This window comes from Aulostomus chinensis, chromosome 10 (assembly GCF_037954235.1).
Source record: "Aulostomus chinensis isolate RoL2024-O1b breed Wild chromosome 10, RoL_Achi_v1.0, whole genome shotgun sequence".
Taxonomy (NCBI): Eukaryota; Metazoa; Chordata; class Actinopteri; order Syngnathiformes; family Aulostomidae; genus Aulostomus; species Aulostomus chinensis.
The window spans coordinates 443,090-461,921 of NC_141329.1; the positions used below are offsets into that span (position 1 = coordinate 443,090).

The 18,832-nt window shown below is 46.5% G+C and overlaps 1 protein-coding gene across 6 annotated transcripts in view; it reads left to right on the top strand.

Annotated features, from left to right (window-relative positions):
* The window catches only part of grik4 (glutamate receptor, ionotropic, kainate 4), a 262,496-nt gene that overhangs the window by 62,409 nt on the left and 181,255 nt on the right, over positions 1-18,832 (top strand). For all 6 annotated transcript variants that reach the window (XM_086215336.1, XM_086215335.1, XM_086215338.1 and 3 more), the window contains one exon: positions 840-1,014. The gene's annotated coding sequence lies outside the window, so the exon portion shown is untranslated. The remainder of the gene's footprint in view (positions 1-839; positions 1,015-18,832) is intronic.

The following is an 18,832-nucleotide window of genomic DNA, read 5'->3' on the forward strand; positions in this document are numbered from 1 at the left end:
ACACCCACTTGAAAGGGTGTCGGCTGGAGGCAGGCTTTATCTCTGCTGGCCAGCGGGACACTCCTGGATAACTTCTACGGGCTCCTTTACTCTGTCCTCCACCTCCAGCCATGCTGGCGGCTGCTGCCATGTCAGGAGGTGATTCCACCTCGGAGCGAAGTGATTACGGTGATGTCTTGGAGAAATTAAATTCTCCTGCCAGTAAAGGTGCCATTAAAATGCAAAGACATGAGACTGATGCTCATCTTCTAAGTGACATTTACTTTCTCATTTACTGTGGAAATTGTCTCTCGGTGTCATGTGCTGGGCCTTGTTGTGACTGCTGATGAGTTTCCGAGGCTGTTAAAAGTATTTGCAGTGACAGTATGACAAATGTGGACAGTGCTGTGTAAGGAGGAAGCGAATCCATCTACACCAGCTGACGATGGGACAAACTGTAAAACAAAGCATCAGCAGAACAGGACAGTGAACAGGGGAAAGTGGCAGTTAGCAGTGTGGTGGGAGTAAGACGTCCCCTGCTGGACGAGTGACTCCTGAGCAGCAGCGTGACTCCAAGTGCCGCATCGTTTCAACCAGAGATCATCTTTATCACTCAGATGGAATTAAATGATTGTTTAAAGAAGTAATAAGCAGAACCTTGACCACGCCCCCAAGTACTTGACGCCCAGGAAGACATTGAGCAGATGAGAGTATGAGGGATACTTCTGCTGATACTGAACTTAACTGCACTTCTTTGTTCTTCAGCTGCCTTTGCAACAATCAAACGACAACATGTGGCACGACAACCATGACGCGTGGCTTGGATGTGTGTCTGACTCAGCCCTCTCTCTCTCTTACAGTGCGTCCTCAGCTGCAGAGTCCAAACTCCACGCGTGTGTGAGTCCACACTTGTGAGGAAGATACTAGAAGTGCATGTGAGATGAAGAGAAGCTAAGTGGCTCCCGCAACCACCCAAGTCAGACAGCTTCCTGCGCTGCGAGATGGATTAGAGTCCAGCACCTCTACAGATCAAAGGTAGGAGAGGATGTTCGGTCATCAGCCGCCACTCACCTTCCTCTTCAACCGCCACATGCTGAAAGAGACGGAGAAATGAATGATGATGAGCTCAGGATAAGGGCTTCCTGCCATCTGTAAATGCTGCAGACACGACAACCTCACTGTCTACTGAATGCGTTGAGGGGGCAAAAATTTCAGTGCAGGCCTGGTATTTGTCCTGCAACACAACCATTTCTATGGTTCTTACTCAACTAGAGAGTATCCACCTTAAGAACAGACTCCTGCCAGGATCACAGGTCTGATTTCCATTTTTTTCTCTTTCAGTTATGAAACAGATAAATTGTGTTGAGGATCCCACCACTCCTCCCCAGTGACTTGAGTCAGGATTTTGATCTCTTTGGAATGATGAGATCTGGGGTAGAAGAGCTGTACGCTTCCTGTTCATATTTACATGCAAGTTAGCAGCTAACGGCTGAGGGCAGAAATCTGATGCACTGCAGCTTTAAGGTCCCACCCCTGGAGCAACTGTCTGTTTAACTGATTGAAATGTTTTCTGAAGTGTTTTTTTTTTATTATTATCCTTATCTAATAGTCCTATACAGCACAAGGCTTTGTTGGCCATCTTGTTGACATCTTGCCAGATGTCACAAGCATGTAACATGGACGTGTCAGAAGCATGTAGGCCAACCACACGTGTGTTTCTAACAGGAATGTAGAAGGAAGACCCTCATTGGTCCAGACTCATGTTTTCTTCTGGTCTTGTTCACTGAGTTCTCCTGGTACACGACACATCCTCAATTACTGGTTCTGATGTCATCACGCAGTTCTTATACACACACACACACACACACACACACACACACACACACACACACACACACACACACACATATATATATGTGTGTATGTGTATATATGTGTGTGTATATGTATATATTTGTATATATATATGTGTGTGTGTGTATATATATATATATATATGTGTGTGTGTGTGTATATATATATATATGTATGTATATATATATGTATATATATATATGTATATATATATGTATATGTATATATATATGTATATATATATGTATATATATATATATATATATATAAAACCTCACATGAGGTTAATTTGAGAATAAAATTATTGGCGATGTCATACGTGTGTCATATTGGCGATGTCATACGTGTGGTAAACAGCAGAAGTGATGCTCACTCTTTTGTCAGTTGTCACTAAACGAGCTCAGTGGTGAGTGGAGCTGCTGGAGAAGGAGATGCTCCTAATTGTCGCTGGTTTCAGGTTAAAATTATCTTTTTTTCTGAGGTCAAACAGGGGGAAAGTTCCTGTTGTGGAGACAGAACAACAAGCAGCCGAACAGCTACGCACCATCTGCTCATTTCTCAGCACCAAACTTTTTTCATCAACACAAAATGTTTTTACGGCGCTTACCTGAGACCACAAAAGCTTCTTATTGGGCTATAATTCACCACTGTTTGCGTGAAAGGGGATTATTTTATAGAGATTTTTTTCAGCTCTGAGGGTTTTGTCCATTCATGTGAAATGGATCCATAAAAAATGCATTTTCACTGTTTTTTTTACTGGTTTCCCCTCCTGAGTTGTCTCAGCTTGGGGGATGAACTTTTACCTGCATTTACGTCTCCTGTTTTCTGAAGAACACTTTTAAGCTGCCTCACTTTTAGCAGTTGAAGTAGAGATGTCTGTTGCCAAGTACTTTTGTATTTGAGTGTCATTTTTCTACATTATAGCTCCTGCATGCTTCACTTGTAAACTGTGGTGCAGAGGGAGAGGTGAAAATTATCACCTGAGGATTTTGGTAAAGGGGAGAGATTGACCTCTTTGTTGTTCTTGTGTAGGTTCCAAGGAATTATTGAGGCCAGTAATCTACAAAGCAGTGGCCACTGTCAGAAGCGCTTTCTTTCCATGCATATCTCTGATAGGCAAACTGGACCTTCCTGAGAAAATCCACACAAGCACTGAGATGAGAAATGGAATTCTTGGACTCCAGCTGAGGTCCACGCCAGACATGTGACCTGTTGTTGTGTTTACATCTGAACCAAGGGGGCACACAGAAAGCCCATAATACTCTGGGCTGGGCTTCGCTTCCTGTAAGCAGGTCAGATTGAGCTCTCACAGCAACCAAACAATACTGAGGTTTGCTTGGAAACGGACCGAGATCTCATTGGAGAGCCGGTCTCGGACCGCTCCGTTCGGTCCTCACCGGAGACGATCACTGCTCTCGAAAATACCCAAAACAGGCTGCAGGAGGGGTGGAGGTGCACCAGGGGTCATTAAAGCGGACTAAATGCTGGACAGTGAAACGTCCTCAAGGTGTTGAGGTTTTTTTCCAGCAACCGTCAGACCTCAGCTGGCGATGAAGGCAGGTGATTAACACATGCACTGCTGCTGGGTTCCTGTAAGAGACAGACAGGTACACTGTGCAGGATCATTAGCGGTTTTGAAACAACCATTTCAGTTTCTCCTCCTGATTTCATGTGTTGAGGGTGTTTGTGTGTAATCACCCTGCTGCTGCTGCATGAATGTAACCTCCTCTTCTCTTAGGCAACATGAAAATGATGAGAGAATCTCAGCATGCAAAGGCAGCGTCTCTTCCTCTGCACTCACCTCCACCTCCTCTGCAGGCATTTGTTTGGTTTCTGACACAGGCTGCAACGATGGAGTATTTTTAGACGAACTCCATAGAGAATGACTGAGCGTGTCAAAGTTGGCTGTCCAGTTTATGTAGAGGACAAAATATGTTCACTTCTGGAGGGGTCACTGCAGCAGCTCCCTGCTGCGTCTGTTTGAAGCATCCATGCATCAGGCTATTTTTATGGATAAATTCCAGATTTGATAGGAACGACGTGGCCTATAAGCTCAGGTTTTTCTGCAAATGATGTCCATGTTAGTGCAGGTTTCTTCTAAAAATCCATGTGAAATTGATCTGTGCCTCATAAAAAGGCACTCTGGCCTCCCAGACACTTTCCAATTATTGGAAATAAAAGATGTCATTCACATGTTTGCACAGTTGCCCAAACCTGCTTATTTAGCCAAGGATGTATAACAAACTTTTAAGTGTGCCACTGACAGAAAAACCCAATTCATAAACAGGATAACATGCTTTTCCTATTTCAAGCCGGCACTTTCCCCCGCTGGCAGCTCCACCATGCAGTGAATACAAATGCAGGAACACACAGGAAGCTGTAGAGACACCAGGTTCCTCCGAGGCACCGGCGCTCGGTGACTCTGCTACTTTGAGTTTTCACTGATTTTGGCTGCAAGAAAATGGTTTGAGGACATGTTTCCAATTGGCTACGTGTGCAGTGGTGCATGAGATGCAAGTATTGAATATCACTTTGGTACAGATGGTGTGTTAGTGGCCCTCAATGTGTGTCAGACATCAAAATTGCCACGGGTGAATCCTTGTGCTCAGCCCTGCTGGAAATGCACTGGTTCTGGTTTGTCCTGCTTAAATGATCTTTGTTGCATTTTGGTCACTTGGTTTCTGCCTCCAGTCAAGTTTCCCTGCTGAGCCTGGACCCAGTGCCTCCTCCCCTGAGCCTCACCTGCAGTGTGTGTGTGTGTGTGTGTGTGAGAGATGGTGGTGAATGAACTGTTTGTGTTCATGTGGCAGCTGGATTCATGCGTCTGCATCAGTCTGCTGCTGTTGGTCTTGCCGCTGGCCCACCTGCCTTTTTCCTGCCTGCTGCTCCTGAGCAGAGGAGATAAGAGCCGCGATGTTTGTCTGCTGGCTGGAAGATTACCGAGGCCTGTGGCAGCTCCGGCGTTCTGGAGGTCCACGAAGACTTTGCTTACGCCGACCATTATTCACCTTTACTGTATGTACTGTTGCTGCTCAGCAAGGAGGAACGCCTGAGAAGGAAACGTCTTTGCGTTAGGAGATTTAAATATTATAAAAATGTCAAAATTTCATCCTTTTTTCTTCAGCCTCTCCAGAAATTAAACTTAATTGGTCAACGTCACATCAAAGCCATTTAAACACATTTAATAAGCCCTGAAGAGATGTTGTCTTCATAAAGCAGTTGTCTATTGAGTGTTGAAATTATATTCTTGTTCAACAAAAGTAGGATTAAGTGAACTGTATTTGTCCATTCAGAACTTACTACTTACAATAATGGAATGATTAACATGGAGTTGCTATCCTAGAATCTGGCATGTTAGCAACTTCACCGCTGATTTTCTTTTTGTTATTTTTTGTTCAGAGAGAGAGAAGCACATTCACACTCGATCAGCGAACACTAATCATCTGAAAAATGCACCGTATCTGTGAGGATTATTGGCCGACCTGTAGCGCCCGTCACGATGCTGCCATGTGGGAAGATGACATGAAGCCACAGAATATACGTTTGACTGCTCAGCACAAGGCGTCAGATTCTTCACGCGTCTGACAGCTCGACTGGAAAATGAAATTAGAGGACGATTAGAGGTACAGGCAGGAGCAGAGGACGAGGGATAAAAGATGATTGGACACGTTTAAGCCTGGCTGTGTTGCATATACATGGAGGGGAAAACATAGCGGGATGTAAGAGTGAAGAGGGAGTGAGGAGGGACGTGGAGCAGGCCAGGGTGTTACAGTCACCGGCTGACACGCCAGCAGCAGAGCAGCAACAGCTGCTCACTTCTACATCTGGAGGTTGGACATAAAGAACCAGCTGAGTCCATTCTTCCTCTCTGTAGAGGTAGAATACTGTACCAGAATACACCGCAGGTAAAAGTACCTGTTTTATTGTGCTATAAATCTACTGCAACTAATGGAGAACTACCTTAAATATAACTGAATGGCAGATGGGCGAAGGCTGGCGGCGCTGACAGTCTGGTGAAAGAACGCCACCGCCACGAACAAGGAGACCAGTATTCAGAGGTATTCAGGAGCAGTGGTATTCAGAGTGTACTCACGCAACTATTTGATTTAAGAAACTTTGTCCATGTGTGTAAGTTTTTTTTTGTGGCGTAGCTGGGATGTTTGAGTGCGCGGGGCCGGGGGGGGGGCTTCCCGTCCCGTCCAATCCCATCCCATTCTGTGTCATCCCATCCTATCCCATCCCGTCCCGTACTATTCCGTCACCTTCCGTCCGTCCCGTCCAATCCCATCCCATCCTATCCTGTCCTGGGTTTTGTTCTCGTGGACCAGGCTGCACGTCTCCTGTAGTTGTCTCACACCACCTTTTAGGGCAGCCTGCAAACGCTGGCCAGCGACTCACGTCAGTGTGATTAACGGGTGTTTGGCTTTGTCAGGCCGCAGCAGTGCAAAAGTGGAGAAACCAAACCATCAAACACAACCTCCGTCAGGTCTCTCTGCCGCCGCATGGCTGTTATTCAGGGATGCCCCTGTAATTTGTGCTATGGAGCCTTGGGAGTCCATAAAAGATTCACAGTTGAACTTTGTGGCACAAAGCTGCTGTCATAATTCACCGGCTTTGTTGGTTTTCTGGGCTCATTCTTCTGCTCCCTGAGTCTGTAGACTACCTGTACAAGAGCAGTGAATGTCAGCTACAGGTATCCTGCCAGAGATCTGGGGCTGGGAGATGCGCTTAGAAGTACAATAAATGACAGAGTAGAAAGGAGAAACCAACAGAGACAAATGTAGGACTGCAGGTATGAGACAACACAGACGTCACAGAAAGGAGCCCAGGCAGGGAGCCGGATGTGACACCTGAGGGAGGAGACAGAAGGAGCAGGGCTCTGCGGAGTGCACCTCCAGATGTGATCAGTACCAGAATGAAGGGCAGCGGTGGCCTGCAGGAGCCCTGTGGTGAGAGATGGTGTTGGTTCAGACGTGCGCGAAGTTCCCATTGACAGACTGGAAGGTCTGTGGTGCCCCCAGAGAGAACGCCTGCTGTCGGCAGGCTGATGAACGGCTCCCTTCTTGGCTGATGGACCAAAATGACGGGCCAGAGGAGGTTAGTTGGATTATGACGGTCCGACGGGTTAGCAGTCTGGGCTCGGCTGCTTTGTGATTCTGCTAGTACTTGACTAGTCCAAGGACTGGATTCCCATCCTAACTGCAAAAGGTACACAGAGTACTCCTTGTATTTGAGGCAGTAATGACTGTTTTGAGTTGGCAAAATCTATTTGACTTTGCCAGTAAATTGCTGCTGTGGAACTGATCGAACTACCAGTATAACAAATATCTTCCATCGAGCTGCAGGTTGAGGAAACGGGCCGGACAGTTTAATCATCATGAAACACATTTGGTACCCACGCTGGTCGAATCGGTTTTCGATGCTAAAAATTTGAGAACTGTGACTCTGGTTCTGCTGTTCCCAGGCCTGCCCCTCATGCTGGGCTAGCACAGATGTGTTTTTGTTGAGTTCAGCAGTATTTCAGAGAACTGGAACGTCAGATGTCATAGAGGAATAGTCTGAAATGACTTTGATGATGCTGAAGAGTGGAACAGACTGAGGTCCTGAGTTGGGGGTCCTGCAGGTGAAGGTACATAAAGGTTAAGCACTGAAAACTAAAACACAATTTAAACACAATTCATTTCAGAAATATTTAAGAAATATTTAAATATTTAAGGTAGGCAAGTTGGTGCTCATCGGACTTCAGGATTCCACCATGTTTCCACTGCCATTGGGTTGCAGTTGGTCGAGAGCTGGGAAGCGTCTCCTGTGTCTAAATCGCTGAGATGCAGTTTTCTGTTAGCTGGTCCTGGTGATGGGACGTTAGCGGCGGGTTGTTATCAGAGTTGAGAGGGTCAGGCTAAATTAAAGAGGAGCTAATTACAACATCCAGGAACATCGGCCCTCTTTCCATCTGTCTCCTGCAGCCCAGCTGGTGCCAGAGGAAAACTGATGGAGGCTCCATCCTGCAAGTGAAACTCTATCCGATCGGTTGCCTCATCTTTCTCTATGAGCGAGTAACACAACCAACCTCTACCAGTCCCCCACCTGCCCGTCCTCCTCCTCTACCTTCACCTGCTTCTCCTTCCCCTCTTCTACCTCCACCAACACCTCCAACTGCCCCTGTTCTTCTTCCACCTGCCCTTCCTCTACCTCCTCCTTCACCTGTCCTCCAAAACACTTCTTTGACAGAAACAACCTCAGGTCAAATCAACCAGAATGCTTTCTGGATAATTTACAAAAAAAGTGGCCTCCTGTCAAACATTTAGGAGACAAGATCAAAGTGCAGACTTATCTTATGATGTCATCAGTTTCGCATCACGGTAATCAGATATTAAAGCTGATCTAGTCTCCACTGTTGAAACCCCGGTGTCTTTAATGGTTTCAAAGATCAGACTTCGTTTTGGATGTGCAATGAGGACGCGTCTCACACCAGCAGTCACACGGTCTAAAATCTTACAGCTGATCAATCGATTACTGAGGTTATGGATGCAACATAGTGAAAACTGTTGAATGTTCCATCTCCTGTTGTTTGGCCCATCAAAGGCTCAGACGGGGCCTGTAGACCAGTGATTCTTAACCTTGTTGGAGGTACCGAACCCCACCAGTTTCATGTGCGCATTCACCGAACCCTTCTTTAGTGAAAAATAAAATGTGATTTTTTTTTCAAATTTAAGACATAAGTATATGTTTTTTTACTGGTGCACAAAATGAACCTTGCATGAATATCACCTTGTTCAATGGACAAAGGGACCACAGTATATGAACTCACAACAAATTACATAAATGCAAATCAGTGGGACTTCTGCTGTTGCCTTTGAGAGACCAGTTCAGATTTGCGTGGCTTCACCTTGGCAAGTGCCACTCTCATGTCATTTTCACAGCAAAGTCTGTTCCTTTTCTTCGTTTTTATCTCCAGCATCCTCGAAAAGGATTGCTCGTAAAGATATGTTGTAACAAATGGCATGAAAAATTCCAGGGCTCTCTTCGCAATAACTGGATACTTTTCCATTTGTCGACACCAAAACGTTGAGAGCGTTGTTGTTTTGAAGAGTTGCTGTTGAACCTGGCTCTGCTGAATTTCAATGATTTCGTCGAGGTTTTCATTAGTGACATCTGCTGTCTCAACAGCAAACGTGAACGGCTGTCTCACCCATGCTGGATATGACTCTCTTGTAGGGAAGTATCCGTTGAGAGACTTTGCAAGCTCATCTAAGTGCGTGGAAATTGCTTGCCTCAGTTCCATGGGTACAGAAATGTCTCCGATTCCAGACACATCTTCGATCTTACTTACACAGTCGTCCAGAGGGGGAAAGTTTGCGAAGTTATTGTTCTCTGTTCGTCGTTTCCATAGCGGTAGCTTTTTTTGAAAAGCCTTCAGGTTTTCTTCCGTTTCCATGATGTTGACTCCACCACCCTGCATCTGGTGATTGAGATGATTGAGAGCTGCGAATATATAGGAATGTACGCTAAAATAAGAATGAACTCAGAATTTTTGAAGCAGTCTGCATGACAATGTTGGTGTTCTTGCACAAACAGGGCTAATTCCACACACATGGCAAAAACACGATTCAGCACCTGTCCCCTGGATAACCACCAAACATTAGAATGGTACAGAAGTACCTCGAATTCAGAGCCCATTTCTTTACACAGCTCAGATGCGGTGCCTCAGAGTACTATTTCGCACATAGTTCACACATTCCACTACAGTTTTTAATACTTCTGCCATTTTTGGAGGCAAGGTTTTTGTTGCCAACGCATGCCTGTGCAGAATACAATGTGTAACAATGATGTGTGGTGCATCGGCTTTTACTAGCACACCAAAACCAGATTTTCTTCCCAGCATGACTGGAGCTCCATCTGTACAAACTGCAGAAACCATATCCCATGAAAGATTGTTGTCTCTGAATAAGTCATCCACAAGCTTCTTCACATCGGCTGCCTTCGTACTTGTTGTACTGTAAGAGGCTTACAAAATAAAAAAATCTTCTTTTATCATGTCGTCTTTCACATAGCGCACAAAAACACCAAGCTGGCTTAGACCACGTCTGTGGTCTCGTTGAGTTGAGGGCTGAATTTTGCCAGGCTTGAAATCAGATCTGCGACTACTTGCGCCAAGATGTCTTTACTCATGTCCTCTATTCTGTTGCTGAAGGTGTCATTTGAAAGAGGAATTTTGGGATAATTTACCTTCAGCCACTTTTCTGAGTATCAGATTCGCCATCTTTAACGCAGCTGGTTTCATGAGTGTTTCACCAATGGTGTGTGGCTTGCCCTGCTTTGCGATCAGGTAAGCAACTTGGTACGATGCTGTGAGGATCGGTTTGTCAATGGGTACAAATCCAAAAGCAGGCAGAGTGGCCTTTTCATCGAATCTGGCTCTCTTCACCTTGAATTCAGCAAGCGTTGTGTTCTTGTATTCCCCATCTCCATGCAGCTTCAAGAAGTGCTCCTTTAGTTTTGCCAGTGTGAGACTAGAGTTGTTCAACTTGGCATTGCAAATCATGCAGATAGGATGCTGACTCCCATCATGTTCTGTGATACATGTAAATCCATGTTGAACATATTCGTCCGACCACTTTCTTTTTTTGCTCGACATAGTTAGTATGGATTAAAATATTAAGGAAGAAATCAGACGACGTACTACTACGTCAGTCACACGTTGACTACTGAGCGCGCTAAATTCCCCGCAGCACTGATTAGCCAAGCAATGTAACGTGATCATCTGCAGCAAGTGATAGCCAAACGGGGCATGTCATCACGAATTGACACAATGAGTCAGGTGCGTCTTGACCTCCGTGGCGGAGGCTCCGCCGAACCCCTGAGACCGCTCACCGAACCCCTAGGGTTTGATCGAACCCAGGTTAAGAACCACTGCTTTAGACGCTTTAATCAGGACTGGCTTGATGGGTCCTCTGCTCAGCAGTAAGGAGGGAAGGTCCTGCAGCTGACCAGTAATGACAGCAGTGGGCAGCTCAGTGCCTCCCCTTCCTCTGCGAGTGCAGACTGAGATCAGAGCTGCTCTGGTTAGCAGGAGGCCGTGCAGCTAATAGAAGGTATTTACAGGAGAGCTGGATGTTGTTGGTGCAGATTCACCTGGTCTGAGATCTACCTGAAAGATTTAATTGTGATAGTGAAGGAAGAAGGGAAACATTGTGGGGGCTCAGTGTTGAGGATGCAATGAGTGCAGGTTTGAGGAGAGTTAAGGAGGTGATCACACCGTTGAAGCCTCACTGATGAGCAACATGGACGCTTATCTCAGTCCATCATCGTCATTGTTGTCTTCTCTGTACCAACATCTCCTGCACGTCTGTCCCTCCTGGTGAGGGATCCTCCTCCCCTCCTCACCCTGAGGTTTCTCCCATTTTTCCCTGTTCAAGGTTTTCTATGGAGTTTCTCCTCAGTCGATGTGAGGCTCTGAGGGCAGAGGATGTTGTTATGATGCCATGAAGCCTGGAGACAAACTGGTGGTGAAAACAGGCTACAAAGAAACCTGCCTCGCCATCACATAACGTCAATATACGTGTAGTAGAGTTGCTGCAGGACTTCTCTGCCATTTCTAAGCAATGATGCAAGTTTTGCCCCTCCCACCTGCTGTTGACTGGAAACAGTGCGAGAGCTCACCTGGGCTGCTGAATGAAAATGGTCCCTGTTGTTTCTACTCCTTCCCCATGTTATTAGTAGCACTGGGGGGCATGTTCAGCTTCATCTTGGTATGTAGAGGCGTATAATCAGAGCTAAAGGCCATGTTAGATGCCTGAGTATTCACAGGTGTGTTCCAGGTGTGACATCACTCCTGGAATGGACCAATCAGAGAGCCAGCATTTCCATGTTGATCCAGGACTTGGAGGGTTGCTGTTTCAGTGGTGCTCTGAAGAGGAGAGCGCTCCTCGCCTGGAGAATTGAACTCCTCCTGCTCCAGGTGAAGGAGCGAGCACGTCTGACAGTTACATACAGGAGCAGCAGGAGGTGGAGCAGGCCAGGGAGGAAGTGGATCATTAGCTAGGTGAAGGGTGAGGATGCTTGGTGTGGAAACGCCATTTACGTCATCCTGAAACCAGCGATGAGGCTTGAGCGAGCACCGTGACCAGACCAGGTTTAATCAGCTGACCTTTCACTCTTCCTTGAGTGTTTTACCTGCAGCAACAGTCACAGGATGGACCCTCTGATGCTGGCAGCTTCTCAGTTGAGTGCCTGATTAATGCCATGTTCAAATGGTGGAGTGTCAGTTGAATTTCTGCTGTTGGCTGTTCTCAGTGGACTTAAGCCCGCTGTGTTCTACTGGGTTCCTCTTCTGTCTGTGCAGGGTCCCCTCTGCATGCTGATCCAGTGCTGGAGGGAGTCCCCTGGGATCAAAGCTCAATGCTCAGATTTGATGCTGCACCTTCTCTCAACTTTGCCAATACAGGATGTGGTTGGAAGAAAGTTGCCCAAGGTGCTTATTAGCATCAGTGTCTAATCCAAGAATTTTATTAATTCATCAACCACAATCCACTTTTTACATGCAGAATGAATAAGTGTTGAAAGAACCCTCAAAACAGGCTTCATTCGTTTGAGCTCCATCTTCACATCATGTTCAGTAGCAGCCACAGCACCACCACTCCTCTCAGGAACAAATCAAGAAGTCGTCTGAAAGATTTTATAGTTCAGCAACAACTAAGCAGTTCAGGGTTCATGGTTTATAAAGGGGACATTTCTGTCACTCAATTAAATTCACGCCATGTCCGTTACCTCCAGACATGAAAGTAACTATGATACACAGTCAAGGTCTGAGACGCATCTAAACTCTGGGTCTAAATTTCTGTTTAAATTAAGAATTTGGATAATAGTGGGCACTGATGTTGGTTCAGCTACTTGGAACAAACAGAAGGGGGAAGCTGCAGACCACTGGTGGTCACCGGGGATGAGGTGGTGCCATGCTGCCTCAGAGACCGGCAGGTCTGTTCAGGGTTTGACTCTAATAATGGATGATGCGTAATCAGTTCTTTGTTCTCTTTCTGACATGATGGTTGGTCAGAAACAAAATGAGGAACCTTCAGTGAAACGTATCACTTGTGTTGAAAACCTCAGCAGTTTCAGGAAGATGAAACGATACTTTACTGTCAGTTTCACTCTAAAATGTCTCTTGTGTTCACAAGGGGTGTGATTAATAAAACCAACACCAGTTAGAAGACAGAAGGGGCACAAACATAACTGAGACAACAGTAAAACACAAACAGATCCCCAGTGAGTGACAGATCCCAGACGTACTGTCGATCAGGTCACAGATCATCTCTTCAGCCTCAGTACCAATGAGACGAGTCCAGGTCAGAGCTTCTTTTTCAGAGGAACAGTTTTACAGTCTCCCTGCCCTTCATGGCTCTTTGAATAATCTGTCTTCACGCGAACCAGCTGATACATCTTTGTTCCCCTCGTCCTCGTGCCTGTGGGATCTGCTGATGAAAGACTCAGCCTCTAAGCAGACGATCCTCTTTCTGTTCCAGGAACTGCTTCTCACCACGTTTGAGGTTGGTGGTGAAAGTCATTCATAGCCACGGTTTCCGAAAGTTCAGCTTCCACCAGCGTATCTGAGGAGGTTCGTGTGGAGCTCGTTTCATATGTGTTACGTTCATATTCAAATGGTTTTTGTAGCAAGTCACCTTTTAAAATAACTCGTTGCCATTCCACTCAGTAGATCTGCCAACAACACAAACACAATGTCCTTGAGCACCAAGGTTTCCCAGGTAAACACAGGTGAGATCTGGGATACATTAGCCTCTCGTTCCCTGTCTGTCCCTGAAACTGCTTCTGCCTCTGTGAATCTCCAATGCTCGCACACACACACACACACACACACACACACACACACACACACACACACACACACACACACACACACACACACATACACGCACACATGCTCACACACCACACATACACACACACACATGCACAGACACACACGCACATGCACACGTGCTCACACACCACACACACGCACACCTGCTCTCACACACACATGAACACGTGCTCACACACCACACATACACACACACACATACATGCACAGACGCACATGCACATATGCTCACACACCAACACACCCGCACAAGCACACATGCTCACACAGCACACACACATGCACAGACACACACACACATATGCTCACACACCACATACACACATGCTCAACACCACGCACACGCACATGCACACCACACACATTTACACGTGCTCTCACATCCCACACACATTCACAGACACACGCACATGCGCACATGCTCACACACATGCACGCATGCTCGCACATGCACACCACACACAAGTACACGTGCTCACACACCACACACACATGCACAGGCACACATGCTCACAAACCACACACGCACACACATGCTCACACACACACGAACATGCTCACACACCTCACACATGCACACACACACACACGGACATGCTCACACACATGCACACACGCACATGTACACGTGCACACACACGCATTTGCACACACACATGCATTTGCACACACACGCGCATGTACACGTGCACACACACATGCATTTGCACACACACGCACGTGTACACGTGCACACACACATGCATTTGCACACACACGCACGTGTACACGTGCACACACACACATGCATTTGCACACACGCGCATGTACACGTGCACACACTCACATGCATTTGCGCACACACGCACATGTACACATGCACACACACACACACACACACACACATTCTCACTCCAGTCCTGCTGTTGACAGAGAGGAGTTTCTGCTTGGGCAGTATTGAGAGACCTCGCCGTGCCTCTGGGGCAGGAGCTGCTATTAGCACAGCGCTAGTTCCAGTGTATGAATATTAATACAAGGCCATTCAAATCCATCTCTTCATCACTACATTACTGTCCCGTCTACCTTGGCTGACGTTTGAACGTTATTAGTACAGATGACAACGAGCAGGATGAATCAAACCACTCATGGTTCAACACTGTTTTTTAGCCATGAGTTTCTAAACATGAGGGAACAGAGTACACCAACACAAAGAACCTGCAGTTATGTCTATTATGGAGTACAATACTTCCATGTATTCCTTTCACACTGCAACTGCACACATGCACTGCCTCCATCACATGTTGTTTGGTGGTCAGACAGAACTTTCTCTGCTTCTCTCGCGTCAACACACAGAGTGAAATCCTGGTTTGATGCTTTATTCACTCACACTGCGCACACATGACCCCGTCAGGACTCTTGCCGCCAGGATGATGTGGCAGACTGAAGGCCTCAGTGATGCTAAATGGACCAAAAAGCCCCGCCTTTAGCTGATGCTGCTCGACCAGCCTCATAATCCTGAGAAAAATCACATGACCTTCTCGGTCACCACCATAGTTTTACACAGTTGAGCTGCCTCGTGTATCCCCATGCAGGCAGGATGCTAATGTTCAAGCAGAGCTAGTGGACAGAGATATTTCACCTTTCTGGGATCCAGGTGCTGTTTTCAGTTCAGGTCAAAGTCGTGCACACTTGACCAAATGCACTCAAATAATTAGCTTTTACTAATTTTAGCACGTGACCCACTCTCTCCTATAAATAGTCTTTCCTCCTCTATCCAAAGACAGCCCTCAGAGCTGCAATGCACCTTTGGCCTGACACATCAAAGTAAATCTGTTTTTCCCACCATGTTTGTGTTATTTTCATAGTTTCATCTTTTCTTCTGGTGGGCTATGATGACATCACCTGTCAGATATCATTTCTGAGATTTGAGGATGTGGTGGTAGACAAACAATCAGACAGGTTTCAAACAAATCTCCTGTTTAATCCGAGTATCACAATCGCTGATTTCTGTATTCAATGACAAACCAGAGACAGCAGGAGCGCTCCAGTTTAGAGTCGTGTCCTCCTAATTGTTTCTTCATGAGGATGATTGAGCTTCATCGTGGGGTAAGAACAGCAGAAGGCTTGGTTCCTTCTGCTCACTGTCAGTCAGTTAGCTGCATCTTTTGTGTCAACCAACAGTGTCAGCATCACTCTGACGGGAAACTGAACTGTGGATCAGTAGAAAGTTTCCGTGTTCATGGCTTCTTCAAGCTCTGAACGAGTAGAAACTCAGGTAGCTACCAAAAACTAACTGGGAATTCTCAGCCTTGAACTGTGACGGCTGATGATGAAGCCAAGCAGAAGACAACCAGACCTGAACCTACACACTAGACCGTCGTCATGGAGGCGTTGTCACACTGTCAGGATCCTCCAGTGACCCCTGAATCTGTGTGTCCGTGTGTTTAAATATATCTCAACCATAACCCGGGTGTTTGTTTCACTAAGTTGTAGATTCTATTATTGCTGTTTGAAGTCAAGCTGGTATATTAATGTATTTGTATTTTGATATTGACTGTAAAATATAAGAATGTAACATAAGAAAGAGGAGTTGAGAAAATAAAGTATGCGTTGGGTGAGAGAGAAAATATATAAGGAGGTGTGTTCGTGCGGCTGTGAGTTTCTGCCTCACGGCTGATGGATGTGGCTCCAGATCAGAGCTTGTCAATGCAGCTTCAGCTGACGTGAGTCATGATCGCTGCCCAGAACAGCCCTGCAGATTCAGCCTGCCGATGCCCAATTTAGAGCCCAACAGACCTCTCTTTTCTCATGAAGGTGGATCAGTCCTCTTCAACAGGCCGCACATCTCTCGTCTAAGTGCACGTCAGGCTGCTACTGACCTTCAGACTTGAAGCACCGCATGAAAGATCAGACAGCTGGGTTGACATTAATGGGAGGAAAAAGGTCTCCTGAAAGAAATGAGACAATAGAGATAGAGAAGCTCCATGGAGGACATGGCCGGAGACAATGGGGAAAAAAGAGAGCGTCTCTTTTCTGTGTGGCAAAGATTCCCTTCTCTGACAGAGCAATAGTGTCCCTGCTGCTGCAGACAAACTGCTGTCTCTTTGTCCCTCCGTCTCTGTGCAGTTGCACCCCTGCTCTTCCTCACACAGCCAGACTTATCCAGCTTTATGTCTCAGCGATGTAGGACGAGCCACGAGTCCCTGCACCCGCTGCCAGTGTGCAGTGTGATAGGGGAATTCCTCAGTCCCAACGCACGCACGAGTGTTGCAGCTCTTACAAACTCAAACACGCACACACACACACACACACACACACACACACACACACACACACACACACACACACACACACACCTGCCAGTTTTCCAGTTATCTGTATATAAGATGCTTCACAGGCAGCATCAGAGACATAAACATTGTCAGATGACAGGAAACAGAGGCTTTGACCTGAGGTCAAGTCAGGTCAGGTTTATTTGTGTCACCAAACCCCAACCAAAGTTCTGTCCTGACTCTGTCCAAGTAGAGCAGGTCCAGCACCTCCCTCCTTCAATGAACCTCCACCCAACAATTCTCCATCAGCAGCACATCCTGCAACAGCAGCCACCAGAACCTTCCTTTACCAGCAGGAAGGTGGAGCAGATCCAGGATCAGTGGGGACGGAGAGAGAGCAGGAGAGCAGGACAGAGACAAAGACAGAGAATGGAGGAAGACAGAGAGATAGAAGGAAAGAGAGGGACAGAGATAAAGAGGGAGAGAAAGGAGGAGAGACTGATGGACAGAGACAAAGACAGAGAATGGAGGAAGACAGAGAGACAGAAGGAAAGAGAGGGAGAGACAGGAGGAGAGACTGATGGACAGAGACAAAGACAGAGAAGGGAGGAGGACAGAGAGACAGGAGGAAAGAGAGGGACAGAGATAAAGAGAGAGAGAAAGGAGGAGAGACTGATGGACAGAGACAAAGACAGAGAATGGAGGAAGACAGAGAGACAGAAGGAAAGAGAGGGACAGAGATAAAGAGAGAAAGGAGGAGAGACTGATGGACAGAGACAAAGAGAGAATGGAGGAAGACAGAGAGACAGAAGGAGAGAGAGGGACAGAGATAAAGAGAGAGAGAAAGGAGGAGAGACTGATGGACAGAGACAAAGACAGAGAGACAGAAGGAAAGAGAGGGACAGAGATAAAGAGAGAGAGAAAGGAGGAGAGACTGATGGACAGACGGGGACGTGAGCAGGTGGAGCTACGGGTGGCAGCTGGAGCCTCTTCAGGTCTGGAGCCTCCTCCAGCAGCACCAGGATCTGGGATGAGGCGAGAAGAAGAGGAGTTAGTAACACATATGAAGTGGTGTGATCAGGACGGAGACTTCTGCTCCCGCAGGACTGGATGTTGTTGCTGCACGTGAGTCCAGGTGTTGGAGTCTGGATCCAAGAGGTGAACTGGGTCTGGATCTAGGAGGTATTCTGGACCTGGACGTATACTGGACCTGAGGAGTGTACTTGTCCAGGGGAAGTGTAACGTACCTCTGTGCGCGTGCTGTCAGCCTTGGCAGGTTCTCGGACCAGCTGGTGAAGTGTTACATCTCACCTGGTTCAGGTGTGGTGTCCAGTCCTCGTCTGTCCAGCTGTCTGCTGGTCTCCAGCTGCCCAGCAGACAGAGCATTAGCAGCTGGATCAAGACGGTGTGAAAAAAAAATCAGTCTTCCATTATTTATGCTCCTCTGGCTACCTTTATGACGCCGTTAGCGGGTCATGCTGTTGTCCTCTGTCTTCTTTTATTAGCTGTGCTGCACTGCCGCATTTTAATGGATATGTCAAAGAATGAGGTTTGTGTTTGGTACCAAAGACCTCCCTTCTCCGGTGAAAGAAAAGGATATATTGTCCACATCGTAATATGAGAGCAGAGTTTTATGAGTTGGTCTGCCTGCTGCCAGAGTTCAGCTCTGAACACGCATCATTTTACTGGCTAAGCACATTTTTTTAGTGGTGGAAATTGAGAGGCCTGGATTTATTGATTGTGTAGGTCATGATGTTGCCTTGGTGGACTTCTTTTATTTCATTTCAATATCCAATTTCCTCAAAAACCTTTTATGAATCATTGTTATTTCCCCTATGAAGTATTGATGTTAGTTCCCTCCTCTTCTATC